The sequence below is a fragment of the Eleutherodactylus coqui genome, chromosome 5 (assembly GCF_035609145.1).
Source record: "Eleutherodactylus coqui strain aEleCoq1 chromosome 5, aEleCoq1.hap1, whole genome shotgun sequence".
In the NCBI taxonomy this organism is placed as follows: Eukaryota; Metazoa; Chordata; class Amphibia; order Anura; family Eleutherodactylidae; genus Eleutherodactylus; species Eleutherodactylus coqui.
In genome coordinates, this window is record NC_089841.1 from 88,080,978 (window position 1) to 88,104,001 (window position 23,024).

Sequence of the window (23,024 nt, forward strand, 5' to 3'; positions counted from 1 at the left end):
TTCTGGTGCTGTATTTATGTTATGAGTTTCTTTTTGGTACAGTATTTATTCACTGGGCTGTCCTGGTGTGGTTATGCTGCTATCTTGCTGTTTTCTGCCAAAGCAATTACAGGTAGCCTGCCTTTTGTTGCAATATATATTTTTTTGATAAGGGGTTCGGCCAAAATAATTCTAACCTAAGGCTGGTACTAAGTGGGTGTAATGGTGGCAATGCACATTAGAAGCATATCAGCTGAAACTGTCAATTTTGGCATCTAATCTTTACAGCAACTTCCTGACTCTACCCGGACAGAAAATGTTCAATTTCAACTGCCCAATCCGTATATTCTCAAGAGATACGTCACTTCTGGAGTTGTCTCGCGGGGGCTTTCTCCTTTCGGCCAATCCAAGCATGCATGTGTGTTGGGAAAGCAGCTACTTTTCCTGTGTTTATGCCCCATTCCTGGTCTTAGCTTGCAAAATTCTGCCTTAAAGGGGTTGTCTCGCGCCGAAACATTTTTTTTTTGTGCATAGGCCCCCCGTTCGGCGCAGGACAAACCCAAGGGATGTGTTAAAATAAAAAAAAATATATTACTTACCCGAATCCCCGCTCTGCGACTTCTTCCTTCTTCCTACGTCTTCCTTCTCCAAGATGGCCGCCGGGATCTTCACCCACGATGCACCGCGGGTCTTCTCCCATGGTGCACTGGGCTCTGTGTGGTCCATTGCCAATTCCAGCCTCCTGATTGGCTGAAATCGGCACACGTGACGGGGCGGAGCTACGCGATGACGCGTAGAAGGGGGCGGAGCCAGAATGCCACTCGTGCCCGGACAGACCAGAAGGAGAAGACCCCTCTGCGCAAGCGCGTCTAAAAAAGCAAGAAGACCCCGAAATTAGACGGAGCCATGGAGACGGGGACGCCAGCAACGGAGCAGGTAAGTGAATAACTTCTGTATGGCTCATATTTAATGCACGATGTATATTACAAAGTGCATTAATATGGCCATACAGAAGTGCTGAACCCCACTTGCTTTCGCGAGACAACCCCTTTAAACACCGTTGTCTATAAGTGGCCTTAGGCATCCTGCATGCGCTGTTATAGTACTACTTATACGTTGTATGCCTATATGAATGAGAGCTTGGATTTCTCTTCTTTCTAAACCAACTCCTGGTTTAAAAGATCTAAAAAGACCCCACTGCATTTATTACCAAAAGCAGTAGTAGATTCCATCAGACAAAATCAGCAAAATCGTACCCATGGGAAAAGTTTGAAAAAAGGCAATTGTGTTTCTATTATGTTATTAGCTGCCTTTATTGCCAGAATTATGCATTCCTCACACAGGCTCTTTGTAAGAAGCCTCAAACCCTACGGTGATGTAAGTTCTGTTCAGTTGAACAAAGATCGGGTTTCACAGGCGTAATACAGATCCTAACATACACTGTATCATGGCAGTCTGCTATGGGCCTCAAGGCCAATCATACAAAGCCTGTGATCCTACTGAAAGCTCAGCATACTCCAAGAAGTGTCACTCACCACCCAACTACAGAAGAAAAAAGAGTCTTCTATCCGTCTTCCTGTCCTTCTGTCTAGTCCCACACAATGTATTCTCATGAAAATGGCAATGCAGGACTTAAATTCACTTCCACATCATGTCCCCATGTTAGGATTACAGGAGACAAAGTACAGACACCTTCAATGTAAATTGATATGAAAGCTTTTTGCCTATACTCATAATATTTGGATAAAGTAGCGTACTGTGGTCAACATGGACCATGACATCTAAGTAGTTATACGGTGGCAATTGTATCTAGTTTCGATAATGGCTCTTGTGGGTAGCTTTTAGCGACTAAGAACGACAGACACTCACTGGATATGGAGTGGGCTTGGCTCCTGAGCCAGCTCTATACACTTCACACAACCACATGATGTATATTTGTGTTATGCTGTTGGGAAGGGGTTAAATAAAATGAGTACATTTTATTATATCTGAAACAGTGGCAAAGTGGTTATTGACAGCTTTATTTTGAAGCCTCTTAGTTAATTATTATACAAAAGTAGTAGAAGTGAGTTGCCATAAGCTCTCATGCACAGGCAATAATACAGCCAGGACCAGATTTAAAGGGTGGCAGTCAGGCCCAGGTCCTCAGTTACCTATCACTTTATGAAGGTATTATTTTACTAACTAAAGCCCCTCTGGGTCACATCTCCACCATTCTCCTTATGATTTTACTAAAGGCTGGCTAAGTAGTTGCGCAGATCTTCCGGATTGAAACTCAATTTAACATTTTGACCATATTTTCCCCAATCGGGTAGCTATGGCCTCCACGTTTCATATCATGAATTTACCTACAAGTGGATACCAAACATGATACGCACGGATAATTAGCTTCACACGTATAAGATTCTGAGTATTCTGGGTGTCGCACAGCAATGGGAGGGAATGCACTGTGTCTGTGGTACACTCCAAATTTCGAAGCTATAATCGCTGTTGAGTTTGAATGACCCATAATCCTGCGTTCTTAAATTTTTTTATTTGTCCCATCTTAGTGGCGGGAAATCGCAGTCAGTAGGTTTGTGAGATGCGTATTGAAGGGGCAAGGAAACAATGGGATCTCCTGCAAATGACTAATTTCGTTATACCACAAACTGCTTCCTTGCTTATCCTAAGAGGAGCAAATGCATTCAAAGACCCCTCTGATACAGCTGTGAAAGGCAGTTAAATGAATATTGATGACCTTTACTTGTCAAGAAATACACATATGCCTAAATCCACTGAACTTTTCCCAGACAGGAAAGTTGGGAGATTGACACACAAAGATAGGTGACAATCTACCAGTATCATTTCATCACAATACTTGGCAGATTTGTTGTCTCTTATGTTCTACTAACCCATACAGTGTTTTTTGAATTCACATAAATAAACAAAATCATGGCATTTTCCGTCAAAAAGTCATATTATACAGCTATTCTCCCCTAGAAGCAGTATGGAGCTGTAGGGCTTCATGAGGCCTTACTTGATCGCTCATCCATGTTTTACTTTTAGTGATTGACAAGACAGTTTATTAATGTTAACCATCTCAATGCAAATTGAGAAACTGTAATGAGGCTACTGCAGACCCTGAGCATTTTAGCACTTAAATTATAGATGGTGATTTTATAATATCTGCCAGCGCTGCTAAATCTAACAGCTTGACGCTCCGGCTGTAATACACATTAAATGTTATCAAAATAAATTAATTGCAGAACTTTCTAAACAGAGATCATAAAAGTGTCATCGATCTGGTGAATTATAGATAACAAATGTCCCATTTGGTTTTATTTGTTCTTGTACATTTTGCAGGGGAGAATTCAAGTCGGTTGTTTCCATATTTCTCCGTTGAAGTTGCTCTGGAATTCAAAGAACATTGCTGCATTTATAAAATATTTATTGAAGTTCTCATGAGTTATTCATAATCATTTTTTACTCGCCGACTTATGTCAAGTACTTTACATCTTGAGTTGAACTTCAGCACATAATAAAAAAAGTACAGGCAAATCTACTGGTGAAATAAGCAGGTATTGAGATTTATTAGAATGTAATATAATGGACCGTAATGTGTCTGTCCTACTAGAAAGCAAAAATGTGCTTCACAAGCTTATATTGTGTGCCACAAGGGAAATCAGATCATTCGATGTGAATGATACTACAGATTAGGTAACGTCTGAATGAGGCCTCCTTCACACCTTGTATACTTTTTGCCTACTGCATCTATTGTACTGCATCCTGATTCTCCTCCTTTTCTTAGCCACAATTGGCCATTTTACCTTACACTATGGGGATCTTGAGACCCCATCTATAGTATATATCTCTCATATATACTATTGTCATGACGGACTAGCCCAGTTAAAGTCTCACCCAACAAGGTCCCATTACAGTAGTCATGTTGTGTAAAGTACACACAAAGACAAGGGAAGGGAAAAGGAGGACAAGTAATGATGTAGACACAAATGGAACTAACGTCACGACAAGTAGGATCGGGTATGGAGAGGTAGACAATGCTCTCTCTATACAATCTCTGACCCGTCCTGCCTAACAGCGGTGCACCCTCCCTGAAAAGGGCAACATAGCACCCAGAACCTAGCAGTATTCCCTGTGCAATCCCAGATAGAAAAGGTGCAAGGAAACCATTAGAATGCAGGAGAAATCTAGGAAGACAGAAAACAATAAGGCAGCAGTCAGAAATGGACAACTATATAGCAAAGTTCCCTGAACCAAAAACTCTGACCTCACAAAGAGTGGCTAGTATTCAAGAGTATAACCAACTTCCTCTGAAAAGAGGAGCTGGGATAAAACCCCTGAACCATACACCAATAGGCTGACTGCATTCATAGACAATGCAGCCAAACTATTAGTGGAAGAAACTTCAGTCTAAACAGCCAATGTATGAATGATACTGTACAGGAGGCTCCCGTGACTAGAAAGATACATTGTTACATCACGAGCGAGTGGCCAACTGCTCAAGCGACCACACAGAGTGTAGCATTGTGACAAATATCTTATGTGATTGTTCTCAGCGTGCTTTTGGACCTCACAGGTTCCTGATGGAACAAATCTAACGAGGTATTTAATAAATACACATGATCACATGGGAGGGCAGGAACATGGTGAACTTAATTTGCACTAGATAAATACCAGAAACAGAGGGTAAGATGCCACAGACATGTTGGGATCAAAAGCATATAGATAAATAGCAGGGAGGGATGACCATCACAGTAAATAATTAGTCCAGTGACAAGGAATGTAAAAGGAATGTGAAAGCTCTCCTTTAGACCTGCAAACAAGGAAGATGGAACAATACCTCTGCAGCGCCATCTATTGGATGGCAGCATTCCTTCCAATCAATGTATGAGTTTTTACCTAGTTTGTAAAACAATGATTGGGAATAGCACACCTTCTGGGTGCTCTTCTTGGGGAGAGACGCCATTCCCCGACCCACTCACCCTCCAGGTGTCTTCACACACCCCCTGGGTGCTCTCCTTAAGGACACCCCTCTTCACCTCCTTCAGACCTTTCATATTCTGCACTGATGCAAGAACCCCGCTCCGAGGTTCATTCCATTCTTGAGGATATCAAAAATGGCCATAAATTTATATTCCCAAATTCTTCTGTGACACTGTGACTTGAAGTTGCCCTTCAGTATGATAACTCCCATCTGCTCTATGCTGTTTCTGTGAGCACAAAAATGTTTTGCCACAAGTAATTCAGTTTTCCTCTCTCTAATTAAGTGGCGATGAGACCTCATCCTGGCTCTAAGTTTTTGTCCTGTTTCCCCGATATAAAGCCCCCCAACAGGACATTTACTGCACATGATCAGGTATACAACATTGGAGGTGGAACATGTGAATGTCCCAGGGATCTTATAGTCCTACTGTGTGTTGGGGATCCATATTCTATCCGCAGTCAGTACATGTAAGCAGGTCTTACAGCTCCTTACCTTACAGGGATAAGTTACTTTTTGTGTGTCAGAGGGCAATGCACTTATGAATACACCAAAAATGTGATCTGTCAGAATACCCCATTATGTTATTTGAACTTCAGATAGCGGCAGACAAAATATACCCCCTCTCACCATTTTACTCCCTGTCCCTTTTTAGTGACCATGGTTCCCCCAATAGTGGTGGCAGTAGTGATGCTATTATGTATAATAAATGATTGCTGTGGAAAGTGATTGGCTTCAGCAGTGTTGGTATGGCACATCAAAACTGCAGATATATTAATGGAGACCACTAGGGGACCGTGAGACAGTCAGTGCTAGAACACTGTGAAATTTAAAGTGGGAGTAGACTAGAGTATATGAACCTGGACGCTACTCGAGGATGGCATGGACAATGACTTGGACACAGCAAGGTTAACCAGAACAGGCATTTACTTGATATGAGGCAATGGGCATGGTGGTTACTGTCTCTCAATGAGGACAACAGCCTTGTGGTTACATATCATTACAGTTTGCAGAAACTCAGTCTCTAACAGTTTTACTCCAACTGCAGTCGGATACAGCTCTAGGTCAACATGAGCTTACAAAATCAAGGGCACCTGGTGTAAAAAGTAGCTAGCTAAAGAAAGCACAGAGACTATTGAGGTGTTAAGTCAAATCTTGCTAGAGACTCAACCTTGCCTTAGTGATATTTTTATCTGCTATCCCTTACAGCAACACCTAAGTGTAATAGTATGTCTTTCTTGTGGTGATCCTTGTTACCCGCTCTGCATCTCCACAGTTTTGCCGACTTTCCTCCAGCAGAATTTTTCTTTTTTTTCCCCTTGGGGAATGATTCAATTCTGAGTGTTTGCTATATGGGGCATGGAGATTTTGACGTACATTATTTTCCTTTCTGTAAAATAATTTGTCTAGTCGGACTTACCCATCCAATAATTCAATACTTTATCATGAAGAAAGATAGTGCAGATTTGCAAATTTCTGCATAATGTAGGAAATATTCACACTGAATGATTTTATGCTGAATAAATCTAAATTAGAACAGAAAATCCGGGAGCATCTGCACCTTAACAAAAAGCAAAATCCATTAACAAGTGTGTATAGCTATTTCCTTGCACATGTTCACACAGTGTGTAAACCACTGAGGCTCCTTGTTGGGAATAAAAGTATTTGGAGAGGGGGGAGATAATGGTACTATCCAGGAATGCTTGATTAACCAGGCTATTATGTGTGCACAGAAATCCAGTGGCTTAAGCGAACAGCTGAGTTCTGTAAACCATTATGTCCCCATGCTGACTGGCGTTTTTCTCAGCCTGAGTTAGAGCTGCTGGCTTCATTCCTCAGCAAATTCTCTCAAACTGAAAGTATCCCTCAGTGCGGAGCAGCCAAATGAGAGATTCACTTTAATTTCCATCACTTTGCCTCCATGAGTACATTTATCTCTGCACATTTATCACCATTATTATAATCGTCTTCAAACTGCAGTAAAATAACATTGCACTGACACATCACTTTAAATAAAGGTCACGGCTTTTTATACAGGGAGATCATATTTATCATGTAGAAAAGTCTAAGAGAATAGGATTGCCTTCCGATGTGGCCGAGCGGCCTGGGCTTCTTCAGACACTATCGACCTCCTACAGACCTGATAAAATCTTGCCTTAGACATTAAACTTCTACTGCCCATGGGGATATAACTGCTGCTCTATCACACACACTCTTAAAGGGGTTCTGACATTTAAAAAAAAAATAAAAATCAATACTTACTAGAGATGAGCGAACACCAAAATGTTCGGGTGTTCGTTATTCGTAACGAACTTCCCGTGATGCTCGAGGGTTCGTTTCGAACAACGAACCCCATTGAAGTCAATGGGCGACCAGAACATTTTTGTATTTCGCCGATGCTCGCTAAGGTTTTCATGTGTGAAAATCTGGGCAATTCAGGAAAGTGATGGGAATGACACAGTGACGGATAGGGCAGGCGAGGGGCTACATGTTGGGCTGCATCTCAAGTTCACAGGTCCCACTATTAAGCCACAATACCGGCAAGAGTGGGCCCCCCCCCTCCCAACAACTTTTACTTCTGAAAAGCCCTCATTAGCATGGCATACCTTTGCTAAGCACCACACTACCTCCAACAAAGCACAATCACTGCCTGCATGACACTCCACTGACACTTCTCCTGGGTTACATGCTGCCCAACCGCCCCCCCTCCCCCCCACAGCGCACACCAAAGTGTCCCTGCGCAGCCTTCAGCTGCCCTCATGCCACACCACGCTCATGTCTATTTAGAATTGCGTCTGCCATGACGAGGGACCGCAGGCACACACTGCAGAGGTTGGCACGGCTAGGCAGCGACCCTCTTTAAAAGTGGCGGAGCGATAGCCCACAATGCTGTACAGAAGCAATGATAAATAGAATCCTGTGCCACCGCCATCAGGAGCTGCACACGTGGGCATAGCAATGGGGAACCTATGTGCCACACACTATTCATTCTGTCAAGGTGTCTGCATGCCCCAGTCAGACCGGGCTTTTTAATTCATAGACACAGGCAGGTACAACTCCCTATTGTGAAGTCCCTGTCGACCCACAGCATGGGTGGCTCCCTGGAACCCACCGGCGGTACACAGAAATATCCCATTGCATTGCCCAACACAGCTGAGGTAGTAATGTCGTGCTTAATGCAGGTGGGCTTCGGCCCACACTGCATGCCCCAGTCTGACTGGGGTTCTTTATAAGTGTACAGATGTAGTAAAAACTCCGTGTGCACCTACAGCATGGGTGGGTGCCAGGAAGCCACCGGCGGTACATAGAAATATCCCATTGCATTGCCCAACACAGCTGAGGTAGTAATGTTGTGCTTAACCCTTTCCAATCCAATTTGTATATGGTTTTCCTAGGGGGCTTACTCTTTTTCTGCTGTTATACAACGGCGCTATATGCTGGCTAAAGCCAGTACTGCATGAGCTGACACGTAGGATAGGCTCCGACAGCAGAGAGGCTGGCAATATACAGTAAGAGAACCCCGACGGACGTCTACCAACAACGGAGCTGTACAGCCTTAAACCCTAATGTCTTCACAGGTCACACAGTGGACTGGAAAGTGTTAATGCAGGTGGGTTTCGGCCCACACTGCATGCCCCAGTCAGACTGGGGTTCTTTACAAGTGGACACATGTAGGTTTAACTCCCTGTGGACCCACTGCCTGGGTGGGTGCCAGGAAGCCACCGGCGGTACATAGAAATATCCCATTGCATTGCCCAACACAGCTGAGGTAGTAATGTCGTGCGTAATACAGGTGGGCTTCGGCCCACACTGCATGCCCCAGTCAGACGGGTTCTTTAGAAGTGTACAGAAGTATTAAAAACTCAGTGTGCACCTACAGCATGGGTGGCTCCCTGGAACCCACCGGCGGTACACAAAAATATCCCATTGCATTGCCCAACACAGCTGAGGTAGTAATGTCGTGCGTAATGCAGGTGGGCTTCGGCCCACACTGCATGCCCCAGTCAGACTGGGGTTCTTTACAAGTGGACACATGTAGGTTTAACTCCCTGTGGACCCACTGCCTGGGTGGGTGCCAGGAAGCCACCGGCGGTACATAGAAATATCCCATTGCATTGCCCAACACAGCTGAGGTAGTAATGTCGTGCGTAATACAGGTGGGCTTCGGCCCACACTGCATGCCCCAGTCAGACGGGTTCTTTAGAAGTGTACAGAAGTATTAAAAACTCAGTGTGCACCTACAGCATGGGTGGCTCCCTGGAACCCACCGGCGGTACACAAAAATATCCCATTGCATTGCCCAACACAGCTGAGGTAACGTCAGCTGTAATGCAGGTGGGCTAAAAATTAATTTGATTACACTGTAGGCGAGGGCCCACAAAAATTGCTGTATCAACAGTACTAATGTACATCCCAAAAATTGGCCATGGCCAGCCAAGAGGGCAGGTGAAACCCATTAATCGCTTTGGTTAATGTGGCTTAAGTGGTAACTAGGCCTGGAGGCAGCCCAGTGTAACGAAAAATTGGTTCAAGTTAAAGTTCCAATGCTTTTAAGCGCATTGAAACTTATAAAAATTGTTCAGAAAAATTATTTGAGTGAGCCTTGTGGCCCTAAGAAAAATTGCCCGTTCAGCGTGATTACGTGAGGTTTCACGAGGAGGAGCAGGAGGAGGAGGAGGAGGAGGAGGAATATTAGACACAGATTGATGAAGCACAAATGTCCCCGTTTTGGATGGTGAGAGAGAACGTAGCTTCCATCCGCGGGTGCAGCCTACGTATTGCTTACGTATCGCTGCTGTCCGCTGGTGGAGAACAGAAGTCTGGCGAAATCCAGCCTTTGTTCATCTTGATGAGTGTTAGCCTGTCGGCACTGTCGGTTGACAAGCGGCTACGCTTATCGGTGATGATTCCCCCAGCCGCACTAAACACCCTCTCCGACAACACGCTAGCCGCAGGACAAGCAAGCACCTCAAGGGCATACAGGGCTAGTTCAGGCCACGTGTCCAGCTTCGACACCCAGTAGTTGTAGGGGGCAGAGGCGTCACCAAGGATGGTCGTGCGATCCGCTACGTACTCCCTCACCATCCTTTTGCAGTGCTCCCGCCGACTCAGCCGTGACTGGGGAGCGGTGACACAGTCTTGGTGGGGAGCCATAAAGCTGGCCAGGCCCTTAAAGACTGTTGCACTGCCTGGGATGTACATGCTGCTCGATCTACGCACATCCCCTGCAACATGGCCCTCGGAACTGCGCCTTCTGCCACTAGCGCTGTCGGCTGGGAATTTTACCATCAGCTTGTCCGCAAGGGTCCTGTGGTATAGCAACACTCTCGAACCCCTTTCCTCTTCGGGAATCAGAGTGGGCAGGTTCTCCTTATACCGTGGATCGAGCAGTGTGTACACCCAGTAATCCGTAGTGGCCAGAATGCGTGCAACGCGAGGGTCACGAGAAAGGCATCCTAACATGAAGTCAGCCATGTGTGCCAGGGTACCTGTACGCAACACATGGCTGTCTTCACTAGGAAGATCACTTTCAGGATCCTCCTCCTCCTCCTCCTCCTCAGGCCATACACGCTGAAAGGATGACAGGCAATCAGCCGGTGTACCGTCAGCAGCGGGCCAAGCTGTCTCTTCCCCCTCCTCCTCATCCTCCTCATGCTCCTCCTCCTCCTCCTGTACGCGCTGAGAAATAGACAGGAGGGTGCCCTGACTATCCAGCGGCATACTGTCTTCCCCCGCCCCCGTTTCCGAGCGCAAAGCAGCTGCCTTTATGGTTTGCAGGGAATTTCTCAAGATGCATAGCAGAGGAATGGTGACGCTAATGATTGTAGCATCGCCGCTCACCACCTGGGTAGACTCCTCAAAATTACCAAGGACATGGCAGATGTCTGCCAACCAGGCCCACTCTTCTGAAAGGAATTGAGGAGGCTGACTCCCACTGCGCCGCCCATGTTGGAGTTGGTATTCGACTATAGCTCTACGCTGTTCATACAGCCTGGCCAACATGTGGAGCGTAGAGTTCCACCGTGTGGGCACGTCGCACAGCAGTCGGTGCACTGGCAGCTTAAAGTGATGTTGCAGGGTGCGCAGGGTGGCAGCGTCCGTGTGGGACTTGCGGAAATGTGCGCAGAGCCGGCGCGCCTTTACGAGCAGGTCTGACAAGCGTGGGTAGCTTTTCAGAAACCGCTGAACCACCAAATTAAAGACGTGGGCCAGGCATGGCACGTGCGTGAGGCTGCCGAGCTGCAGAGCCGCCACCAGGTTACGGCCGTTGTCACACACGACCATGCCCGGTTGGAGGCTCAGCGGCGCAAGCCAGCGGTCGGTCTGCTGTGTCAGACCCTGCAGCAGTTCGTGGGCCGTGTGCCTCTTATCGCCTAAGCTGAGTAGTTTCAGCACGGCCTGCTGACGCTTGCCCACCGCTGTGCTGCCACACCGCGCGACACCGACTGCTGGCGACATGCTGCTGCTAACACATCTTGATTGTGAGACAGAGGAGGAGGAGGAGGAGGAGGGTGCTTTAGTGGAGGAAGCATACACCTCCGCAGATACCACCACCGAGCTGGGGCCCGCAATTCTGGGGGTGGGTAGGACGTGAGCGGTCCCAGGCTCTGACTCTGTCCCAGCCTCCACTAAATTCACCCAATGTGCCGTCAGGGAGATGTAGTGGCCCTGCCCGCCTGTGCTTGTCCACGTGTCCGTAGTTAAGTGGACCGTGGCAGTAACCGCGTTGGTGAGGGCGCGCACAATGTTGCGGGAGACGTGGTCGTGCAGGGCTGGGACGGCACATCGGGAAAAGTAGTGGCGACTGGGAACTGAGTAGCGCGGGGCCGCCGCCTCCATGATACTTTTGAAGGACTCCGTTTCCACAACCCTATACGGCAGCATCTCAAGGCTGATGAATTTTGCGATGCGGACGGTTAACGTTTGAGCGTGCGGGTGCGTGGCGGCGTACTTGCGCTTGCGCTCGAACACTTGCGCAAGCGACGGCTGAACGGTGCGCTGAACTACACTGCTGGATGGGGCCGAGGACAGCGGAGATGAGGGTGTGGGTGCAGGCCATGAGGCGGTAGTGCCTGTGTCCTGAGAGGGGGGTTGCATCTCAGTGGCAGGTTGGGGCACAGGGGGAGAGGCAGGGGTGCAAACCGGAGGCGGTGAACGGCCTTTGTCCCACCTTGCGGGGTGCTTGGCCATCATATGTCTGCGCATGGTGGTGGTGGTGAGGCTGTTGGTGTTGGCTCCCCGGCTGAGCTTTGCGCGACAAAGGTTGCACACCACTGTTCGTCGGTCGTCAGGCGTCTCTGTGAAAAACTGCCAGACCTTAGAGCACCTCGGCCTCCGCAGGGTGGCATGGCGCGAGGGGGCGCTTTGGGAAACACTTGGTGGATTATTCGGTCTGGCCCTGCCTCTACCCCTGGCCACTGCACTGCCTCTTGCAACCTGCCCTGCTGATGCCCTTGACTCCCCCTCTGAAGACCTGTCCTCCTGAGTAAGCGTTGCACACCAGGTGGGGTCAGTCACCTCATCGTCCTGCTGCTCTTCCTCCGAATCCTCTGTGCGCTGCTCCCTGGGACTTACTGCCCTTACTACTACCTCACTGCAAGACAACTGTGTCTGATCGTCATCGTCCTCCTCACCCACAGAAAGTTGTTGAGACAGTTGGCGGAAGTCCCCAGCCTCTTCCCCCGGACCCCGGGAACTTTCGAATGGTTGGGCATCAGTGACGATAAACTCCTCTGGTGGGAGAGGAACCGCTGCTGCCCAATCTAAGCAGGGGCCCGAGAACAGTTCCTGGGAGTGTTCCCGCTCCTGAGCAGGTGTCATTGTAGTGGAGTGAGGAGGCTGGGAGGAGGGAGGAGCAGCAGACAGAGGATTCGGATTGGCAGCAGTGGACGGCGCAGAACTGCGGGTAGACGATAGGTTGCTCGAAGCACTTTCTGCCATCCAGGACAGGACCTGCTCACACTGCTCATTTTCTAATAACCGTCTCCCGCGTGGACCCATTAATTGGGCGATGAATGTGGGGACGCCAGAAACGTGCCTCTCTCCTAATCGCGCAGCAGACAGCTGCGACACACCTGGATCAGGAGCTTGGCCTGTGCCCACACCCTCACTTGGCCCTCCGCGTCCTCGGCCACGTCCACGTCCACGTCCTCTAGGCTTACCCCTACCCCTCAGCATGCTGTATTACCAGTGATTAGATTTCCCAGGCAGGAAATAAATTGGCGCAAGACTGCAGGCCAAATATAATTTTTGCCCTTTTTGGAAAACGAAAGGCCCCACTGCCTCTAGTGAATGAATTATCTAAGTTTAATAACTGTGCTGTGTCCCTGCTTATGTGTCACAGAACGTGAGGGTAGCAGAGTTATTATAACTCTTGGAGAGCAGGTATTTTTTTTCCCAATTAAGGAAAGCAAATGGCGAACCCAGCAGTAAAGCGTAGCTGGCTGCGTATGATTTAGCAATGTTTTTCACGCAGCTCACACGTGTCCACCGCCCGTAAGGACGGACAGAGGCTGGACAAATAGATTTGTTTTCAGTTTTTTCCCACCAACAGGCAGCACTGCGTATATTCTATGAACCTGAGAAGTTTAATAACTGTGCTGTGTCCCTGCTTATGTGTCACAGAACGTGAGGGTAGCAGAGTTATTATAACTCTTGGAGAGCAGGTATTTTTTTTCCCAATTAAGGAAAGCAAATGGCGAACCCAGCAGTAAAGCGTAGCTGGCTGCGTATGATTTAGCAATGTTTTTCACGCAGCTCACACGTGTCCACCGCCCGTAAGGACGGACAGAGGCTGGACAAATAGATTTGTTTTCAGTTTTTTCCCACCAACAGGCAGCACTGCGTATATTCTATGAACCTGAGAAGTTTAATAACTGTGCTGTGTCCCTGCTTATGTGTCACAGAACGTGAGGGTAGCAGAGTTATTATAACTCTTGGAGAGCAGGTATTTTTTTTCCCAATTAAGGAAAGCAAATGGCGAACCCAGCAGTAAAGCGTAGCTGGCTGCGTATGATTTAGCAATGTTTTTCACGCAGCTCACACGTGTCCACCGCCCGTAAGGACGGACAGAGGCTGGACAAATAGATTTGTTTTCAGTTTTTTCCCACCAACAGGCAGCACTGCGTATATTCTATGAACCTGAGAAGTTTAATAACTGTGCTGTGTCCCTGCTTATGTGTCACAGAACGTGAGGGTAGCAGAGTTATTATAACTCTTGGAGAGCAGGTATTTTTTTTCCCAATTAAGGAAAGCAAATGGCGAACCCAGCAGTAAAGCGTAGCTGGCTGCGTATGATTTAGCAATGTTTTTCACGCAGCTCACACGTCTCCACAGGCGTAAGGACGGACACAGGCTGGACAAATAGATTTCTTTTCAGTTTTTTCCCACCAACAGGCAGCACTGCGTATATTCAATGAACCTGAGAAGTTTAATAACTGTGCTGTGTCCCTGCTTATGTGTCACAGAACGTGAGGGTAGCAGAGTTATTATAACTCTTGGAGAGCAGGTATTTTTTTTCCCAATTAAGGAAAGCAAATGGCGAACCCAGCAGTAAAGCGTAGCTGGCTGCGTATGATTTAGCAATGTTTTTCACGCAGCTCACACGTGTCCACCGCCCGTAAGGACGGACAGAGGCTGGACAAATAGATTTGTTTTCAGTTTTTTCCCACCAACAGGCAGCACTGCGTATATTCTATGAATAATAACTGTGTTGTGGCCCTGCCTATACAATTCTTTCCCTGCAGTATCAATGGAGGGTGGAATGCTCTGCAGAGGCGATTTTGAGAAGCCCAAAAAAAATGCAGCACAGCCAACAGCAGCCTGGACAGTACTGCACACGGATAAATATGGCCCTAGAAAGGACCGTTGAGGTTCTTGAAGGCTACACTCACTCCTAACACTCTCCCTGCCTATGCAGCACTTCTGTCCCTAATGCCAGGTGCAACGGTCTGCAGAGGCGATTTTGAGAAAAAAAAAATCCCACTGCTAACAGCAGCCAACACACAGCTATCAGTGGCCCTAATAAGGACCTTTGGGGGGTCTTGAAGCCTACACTAACTACCAATTCTTTCCCTACAGCAGCTCCGGTATAAACAGCACTGTCCCTCATCTAACTCACACCGCATCTGAGGCGAGCCGCGGGAGGGGCCGACTTTTATATTAGGCGAACACCTGATCTCGCCAGCCACTCACAGCAGGGGGGTGGTATAGGGCTTAAACGTTGCAGGGGGAAGTTGTAATGCCTTCCCTGTCTTTCAATTGGCCAGAAAAGCGCGCTAACGTCTCAGGGAAGGAAGTGAAAGTAACCAGAACACCGCATGGTGTTCGTCACGAATAACGAACATCCCGAACACCCTAATATTCGCACGAATATCAAGCTCGGACGAACGCGTTCGCTCATCTCTAATACTTACCTATTCCTCCCCAGTCAGTCTTCTTACCGCATCTTCTCCTCGTTGATCTTCTCCAGTCCCCCGGCCACCTTATCTCCAGCCGGCCGGATCCTCTTCTTCTTGTTATGATGAGTCCATTCTCAGAATTCTTCTTCCTGCAGGTCAGTGTAGGTTACATCACTAGTGACGTAGCGTTCACTGCCTGGGAAGGAATGCCGAGCTATTGTCTAGCCGCGGGATTTTATATAGTATTGCAGAAAGATAGCGCGCATGTGCAGTCTCGGCAATAGCTCAGCACTTCCTGCTAGGTTATGAATAGAGATGAGCGAACGTACTCGTCCGAGCTTGATATTTGTGCGAATATTAGGGTGTTCGGGATGCTCGTTACTCGTAACGAGTACCACGCGGTGTTCCGGTTACTTTCAGTTTCCTCTCTGAGACGTTAGCGCGCTTTTCTGGCCAATTGAAAGACAGGGAAGGCATTACAACTTCCCCCTGTGACGTTCAAGCCCTATACCACCCCCCTGCTGTGAGTGGCTGGAAAGATCAGATGTCACCCGAGTATAAAAATCGGCCCCTCCCGCGGCTCGCCACACATGCCTTGTGACTTAGCTGAGGGAAAGTACTATCGTGCTGGAGCTGCTGTAGGGAGAGCGTTAGGAGTTAGTGTAGGCTTCAAGAACCCCAACGGCCCTTCTTAGGGCCACATCTACTAGTGTGCAGTACTGTGTTAGCACAGTATTTTTTTTTTTTTTTCCAAAATTGGATCTGCAGAGCATTGCGCCCTGCAATAGGGACAGTAGTGGGGGTTAGGCAGGGAGAGTGTTAGGAGTTAGTGTAGGCTTCAAGAACCCCAACGGTCCTTTCTAGGGCCACATCTATCCGTGTGCAGTACTGTCCAGGCTGCTGTTAGCAGTGTTGCATATTTTATTTTTTTTCTCAAAACCGGCTGTGCAGAGCATTGCACCCGGCATTAATACTACAGGGATAGAATTGTGTAGGCAGGGCCAGAAGACATACATTATTCATTGAATACACGCAGTGTGGGTGTTCCTTGTAAAAAGCAGGGAAAAAATTTTATTTGGCCTGCAGGCTTGCGCCAATTTATTTCCTGGCTGTGAAATCACTGGTAATACAGCATGCTGAGGGGTAGGGGTAGGGCTAGAGGACGTGGACGCGGCCGAGGACGCGTAGGCCCAAGTGAGGGTGTGGGCACAGGCCGAGCTCCTGATCCAGGTGTGTCGCAGCCGACTGCTGCGCGATTAGGAGAGAGGCACGTTTCTGGCGTCCCCACATTCATCGCACAATTAATGGGTCCACGTGGGAGACCTTTATTAGAAAATGAGCAGTGTGAGCAGGTCCTGTCCTGGATGGCAGAAAGTGCTTCCAGCAAGCTATCATCCACCCAGAGTTCTGCGCCGTCCAGTGCTGCAAATCCGAATCCTCTGTCTGCTGCTCCTCCTTCCTCCCAGCCTCCTCACTCCACTACAATGACACATGCTCAGGAGCGGGAAGACTCTCAGGAACTGTTCTCGGGCCCCTGCTCAGATTGGGCAGCAGTGGTTCCTCTCCCACCAGAGGAGTTTATCGTCACTGATGCCCAACCATTGAAAAGTTCCCGGGGTCCGGGGGATGAGGCTGGGGACTTCTGCCAACTGTCTCAAGACCTTTCAGTGGGTGAGGAGGACGATGACGATGAGACACAGTTGTCTTGCAGTGAGGTAGTAGTAAGGGCAGTAAGTGCGAGGGAGGAGCGCACAGAGGATTCGGAGGAAGAGCAGCTGGACGATGAGGTGACTGACCCCACCTGGTGTGCAACGCCTACTCAGGACAGGTCTTCAGAGGGGGAGGCAGCAGCAGGGCAGGTTGCAAGAGGCAGTGCGGTGTCCAGGGGTAGAGGCAGGGCCAGACTGAATAATCCACCAACTGTTTCCCAAAGCGCCCTCTCGCGCCATGCCACCCTGCAGAGGCCGAGGTGCTCAAAGGTCTGGCAGTTTTTCACAGAGACGCCTGAGGACCGACGAACAGTGGTGTGCAACCTTTGTCGCGCCAAGATCAGCCGGGGAGCCACCACCAACAGCCTCACCACCACCAGCATGCGCAGACATATGATGGCCAAGCACCCCACAAGGTGGGACGAAGGCCGTTCACCGCCTCCGGTTTGCACCGCTGCCTCTCCCCCTGTGCCCCAACCTGCCACTGAGATCCAACCCCCCTCTCAGGACACAGGCACTACCGTCTCCTGGCCTGCACCCACACCCTCACCTCCGCTGTCCTCGGCCCCATCCACCAATGTCTCGCACCGCACAGTCCAGCCGTCGCTAGCGCAAGTGTTGGAGCGCAAGCGCAAGTGTGCCGCCACGCACCCGCACGCTCAATCGTTAACCGTCCACATAGCCAAATTTATCAGCCTTGAGATGCTGCCGTATAGGGTTGTGGAAACGGAGGCTTTCAAAGCTATGATGGCGGCGGCGGCCCCGCGCTACTCAGTTCCCAGTCGCCACTACTTTTCCCGATGTGCCGTCCCAGCCCTGCACGACCACGTCTCCCGCAACATTGTACGCGCCCTCACCAATGCGGTTAGTGGCAAGGTCCACTTAACTACGGACACGTGGACAAGCACAGGCGGGCAGGGCCACTACATCTCCCTGACGGCACATTGGGTGAATTTAGTGGAGGCTGGGACAGAGTCAGAGCCTGGGACCGCTCACGTCCTACCCACCCCCAGAATTGCGGGCCCCAGCTCGGTGGTGGTATGTTCGGCGGTGTATGCTTCTTCCACTAAAGCACCCTCCTCCTCCTCCTCCTCCTCAACCTCTGTCTCGCAATCTAGATGTGTCAGCAGCAGCAGGACGTCGCCAGCAGTCGGTGTCGCGCGGCGTGGCAGCACAGCGGTGGGCAAGCGTCAGCAGGCTGTGCTGAAACTACTCAGCTTAGGAGATAGGAGGCACACGGCCCACGAAGACAGAGCAGACCGACCGTTGGCTTGCGCCGCTGAGCCTCCAACCGGGCATGGTCGTGTGTGACAACGGCCGTAACCTGGTGGCGGCTCTGCAGCTCGGCAGCCTCACGCACGTGCCATGCCTGGCCCACGTCTTTAATTTGGTGGTTCAGCGCTTTCTGAAAAGCTACCCACGCAAGTCCCACACGGACGCTGCCACCCTGCGCACCCTGCAACATCGCTTTAATCTGCCAGTGCACCGACTGCTGTGCGACGTGCCCACACAGTGGAACTCTACGCTCCACATGTTGGCTAGGCTCTATGAGCAGCGTAGAGCTATATTGGAATACCAACTCCAACATGGGCGGCGCAGTGGGAGTCAGCCTCCTCAATTCTTTTCAGAAGAGTGGGCCTGGTTGGCAGACATCTGCCAGGTCCTTCGAAACTTTGAGCAGTCTACCCAGGTGGTGAGCGGCGATGCTGCAATCATTAGCATCACCATTCCTCTGCTATGCATCTTGAGAAGTTCCCTGCAAACCATAAAGGCAGCCGCTTTGCGCTCGGAAACAGAGCCGGGGGAAGACAGTATGTCGCTGGATAGTCAGAGCACCCTCCTGTCTATATCTCAGCGCATTGAGGAGGAGGAGGAGGAGCATGAGGAGGATGAGGAGGAGGGGGAAGAGACAGCTTGGGCCACTGCTGACGGTACCCATGCTGCTTGCCTGTCATCATTTCAGCGTGTATGGCCTGAGGAGGAGGAGGAGGAGGATCCTGAAAGTGATCTTCCTAGTGCGGACAGCCATGTGTTGCGTACAGGTACCCTGGCACACATGGCTGACTTCATGTTAGGATGCCTTTCTCGTGACCCTCGCGTTACACGCATTCTGGCCACTACGGATTACTGGGTGTACACACTGCTCGACCCACGCTATAAGGAGAACCTTCCCACTCTCATTTCCGAAGAGGAAAGGGGTTCGAGAGTGTTGCTATACCACAGGACCCTGGCGGACAAGCTGATGGTAAAATTCCCATCCGACAGCGCTAGTGGCAGAAGGCGCAGTTCCGAGGGCCAGGTAGCAGGGGAGGTGCGGAGATCGAGCAGCATGTACAGCCCAGACAGTGCAACAGTCTTTAAGGGCCTGGACAGCTTTATGGCTCCCCACCAAGACTGTGTCACCGCTCCCCAGTCAAGGCTGAGTCGGCGGGAGCACTGTAAAAGGATGGTGAGGGAGTACATAGCCGATCGCACGACCGTCCTCCGTGACGCCTCTGCCACCTACAACTACTGGGTGTCAAAGCTGGACACGTGGCCTGAACTAGCGCTGTATGCCCTGGAGGTGCTTGCTTGTCCTGCGGCTAGCGTCTTGTCGGAGAGGGTGTTTAGTGCGGCTGGGGGAATCATCACAGATAAGCGTACCCGCCTGTCAACCGACAGTGCCGACAGGCTAACACTCATCAAGATGAACAAAGCCTGGATTTCCCCAGACTTCTCTTCTCCACCAGCGGACAGCAGCGATACGTAAGCAATACGTAGGCTGCTCCCGCGGATGGAAGCTACGTTCTCTCTCACCATCCAAAACGGGGACATTTCTGCTTCATCAATCTGTGTCTAACATTCCTCCTCCTCCTCCTCCTGCTCCTCCTCCTGAAACCTCACGTAATCACGCTGAACGGGCAATTTTTCTTAGGGCCACAAGGCTCACTCATATAATTTTTCTAAACAATTTTTATATGTTTCAATGCTATTAAAAGCGTTGAAACTTTAACTTGAACCAATTTTTCGTTAAACTGGGCTGCCTCCAGGCCTAGTTACCACTTAAGCCACATTAACCAAAGCGATTAATGGGTTTCACCTGCCCTCTTGGTTGGCCAGGGCCAATTTTTCTGATGTACATTAGTACAGTTGATACAGCAATTTTTGTGGGCCCTCGCCTACAGTGTAATCAAATGAATTTTTAGCCCACCTGCATTACAGCTGACGTTACATCCGCTGTGTTGGGCAATGCAATGGGATATATTTATGTACCGCCGGTGGCTTCCTGGCACCCACCCATGCTGTGGGTCCACAGAGAATTATAAATGCATCTGTTTCCACATCTAAAGAACCCCAGTCAGACTGGGGCATGCAGTGTGGGCCGAAGCCCACCTGCATTAAGCACGACATTACTACCTCAGCTGTGTTGGGCAATGCAATGGGATATTTCTATGTACCGCCGGTGGGTTCCAGGGAGCCACCCATGCTGTGGGTCCACAGGGAATTATAAATGCATCTGTTTCCACTTGTAAAGAACCCCAGTCTGACTGGGGCATGCAGTGTGGGCCGAAGCCCACCTGCATTAAGCACGACATTACTACCTCAGCTGTGTTGGGCAATGCAATGGGATATTTTTGTGTATCGCCGGTGGGTTCCAGGGAGCCACCCATGCTGTCGGTCGACAGGGACTTCACAATAGGGAGTTGTACCTGCCTGTGTCTATGAATTAAAAAGCCCGGTCTGACTGGGGCATGCAGAGACACCTTGACAGAATGAATAGTGTGTGGCACATAGGTTCCCCATTGCTATGCCCACGTGTGCAGCTCCTGATGGCGGTGGCACAGGATTCTATTTCTCATTGCTTCTGTACAGCATTGTGGGCTATCGCCCCGCCCCGCCCCTTTTAAAGAGGGTCGCTGCCTAGCCGTGCCAACCCTCTGCAGTGTGTGCCTGCGGTTCCTCGTCATGGCAGACGCACTTCTAAATAGACATGAGGGTGGTGTGGCATGAGGGCAGCTGAAGGCTGCGCAGGGACACTTTGGTGTGCGCTGTGGGGGGGAGGGGGGCGGTTGGGCAGCATGTAACCCAGGAGAAGTGGCAGCGGAGTGTCATGCAGGCAGTGATTGTGCTTTGTTGTAGGTAGTGTGGTGCTTAGCTAAGGTATGCCATGCTAATGAGGGCTTTTCAGAAGTAAAAGTTTTTGGGAGGGGGGGGGCCCACTCTTGCCGCTATTGTGGCTTAATAGTGGGACCTGTGAACTTGAGATGCAGCCCAACATGTAGCCCCTCGCCAGCCCTATCCGTTGCTGTGTCGTTCCCATCACTTTCTTGAATTGCCCAGATTTTCACACAAGGAAACCTTAGCGAGCATCGGCGAAATACAAAGATGCTCGGGTCGCCCATTGACTTCAATGGGGTTCGTTACTCGAAACGAACCCTCGAGCATCGCGAAAAGTTCGTCCCGAGTAACGAGCACCCGAGCATTTTGGTGCTCGCTCATCTCTAGTTATGAACACTATGTCATTAGTGACGTAGTGTACATTGCCCTACAGGAAGGAGACTGCAGAGAATGGACTCTTTCTCACCAGAAAAAGTATCGGCCCGGCTGGAGTTGAGGTGACCCTGGGGATGCAGGAGACAGGAGAAGATCAGCGGGGAGAAGATGCGGTAAGAGGACTGACAGGGGAGGAATGAGTAAGTATAGAATTTTTGTTTTCTAATGACAGAACCCCTTTAATGGTCTTTGGAAGTGTAATTAAAACATGTTATAAGGTCCTAAGAGAGGGTATGTGAGTAGAGGTCCTAAAGTACAAAAGGCATATTGGGCTCTTGTACTTCTGACAGCGATACTGCTTTTGGCATTTAAGCTTTTTAAAAACTTTTGACATGTCATAATGATATATTTTCTAAAGCTATGTTGGGTATGATGAGAGCCTCTTAACAAGTGCCAATTTACCTGGTAAATCAGTCTATTTTAGGTGGATCCTGGAGGAATCTTTTTTTTTAACATTTTTTTTATATTTAAGGGCTATTATTAAAAAAAAAGAACAAAGTGATCCCCCATGATGGATCCTTTTTAAAAATATTTACATGTTCATTATTGTTTGATTGATTTCAATAGAGACTTCGACACAGTTCAACATCTAAAGATCTCCAATTCAAAAGTATTATAAGGCGTTTCGAAGAACCCTGTATACGAGGACCACAAATGATGTAGTGTTAATTGATCTAGCAATGTAGTACCTTAAATGATATAGGCAATTTAAATATCTTCTGTTTCTCCCAGCTCATTTGACACTCGGTGTGGATAGACGCACAAAGTATGTCGGGCGGTAGAGTTGCAGCAGCAGCCGTATGATGATGACATGTGTATGGCTCTTAACTATTGAAATATTTCTAAAAAGATATCAAAAGAGAACTACATCAACAGATCTGCTCTTCGTTAATAAAATACCTAGTAATAGGTAAATTAAATTTCACGAGGGATAGTAAAACATAACATATAATTATTACAAAATGTAAAAAAAATGTCAATAAATTAGAATTAGGGAATTAGATTTCTCCTCTGTTGCTTGGCTCCTGGCCACCTTTCCGATTTTTAACTGTATATAACAAGCCTCATAGTCATTTGTTACTGGCGTTCTCTAGAATACCGTATTTTTCGCTTTATAGGACACACTGGATGATAAAACATTCCCCTGTTTTAGGGGGGAAAAATATTTTGAACTCACCCAGGGACAGTGCAGGGGATAGTACCGGGTGACGGAGCAGAAGGAGCAGCAGAGGTCTGAAGCACCGGAACTACGTGTCACAGTGGCGCTTGTTCGGCTGGATGAAGGGAAAAAGACGATTGGTGGAGTCGGGGAAGCAGCAGCAGTTCCCGCCAGCGCTCACCACCAATCAGCGGCATGTATGGGAGGCAGTGGGGAGGAGAGAAAATTGGTAAGTGATCGCACATTTGTTCGCGCGATCGTGA

General features: G+C 48.9%; 1 long non-coding RNA gene across 1 annotated transcript in view; it reads right to left on the reverse strand.

Annotated features, from left to right (window-relative positions):
- Positions 1-2,918: 2,918 nt before the first annotated feature.
- The window catches only part of LOC136626919 (uncharacterized), a 47,752-nt gene continuing 27,646 nt past the window's right edge, over positions 2,919-23,024 (reverse strand). The window contains exon 3 of the long non-coding RNA XR_010792713.1: positions 2,919-3,368. This is a non-coding gene — a long non-coding RNA (uncharacterized lncRNA). The remainder of the gene's footprint in view (positions 3,369-23,024) is intronic.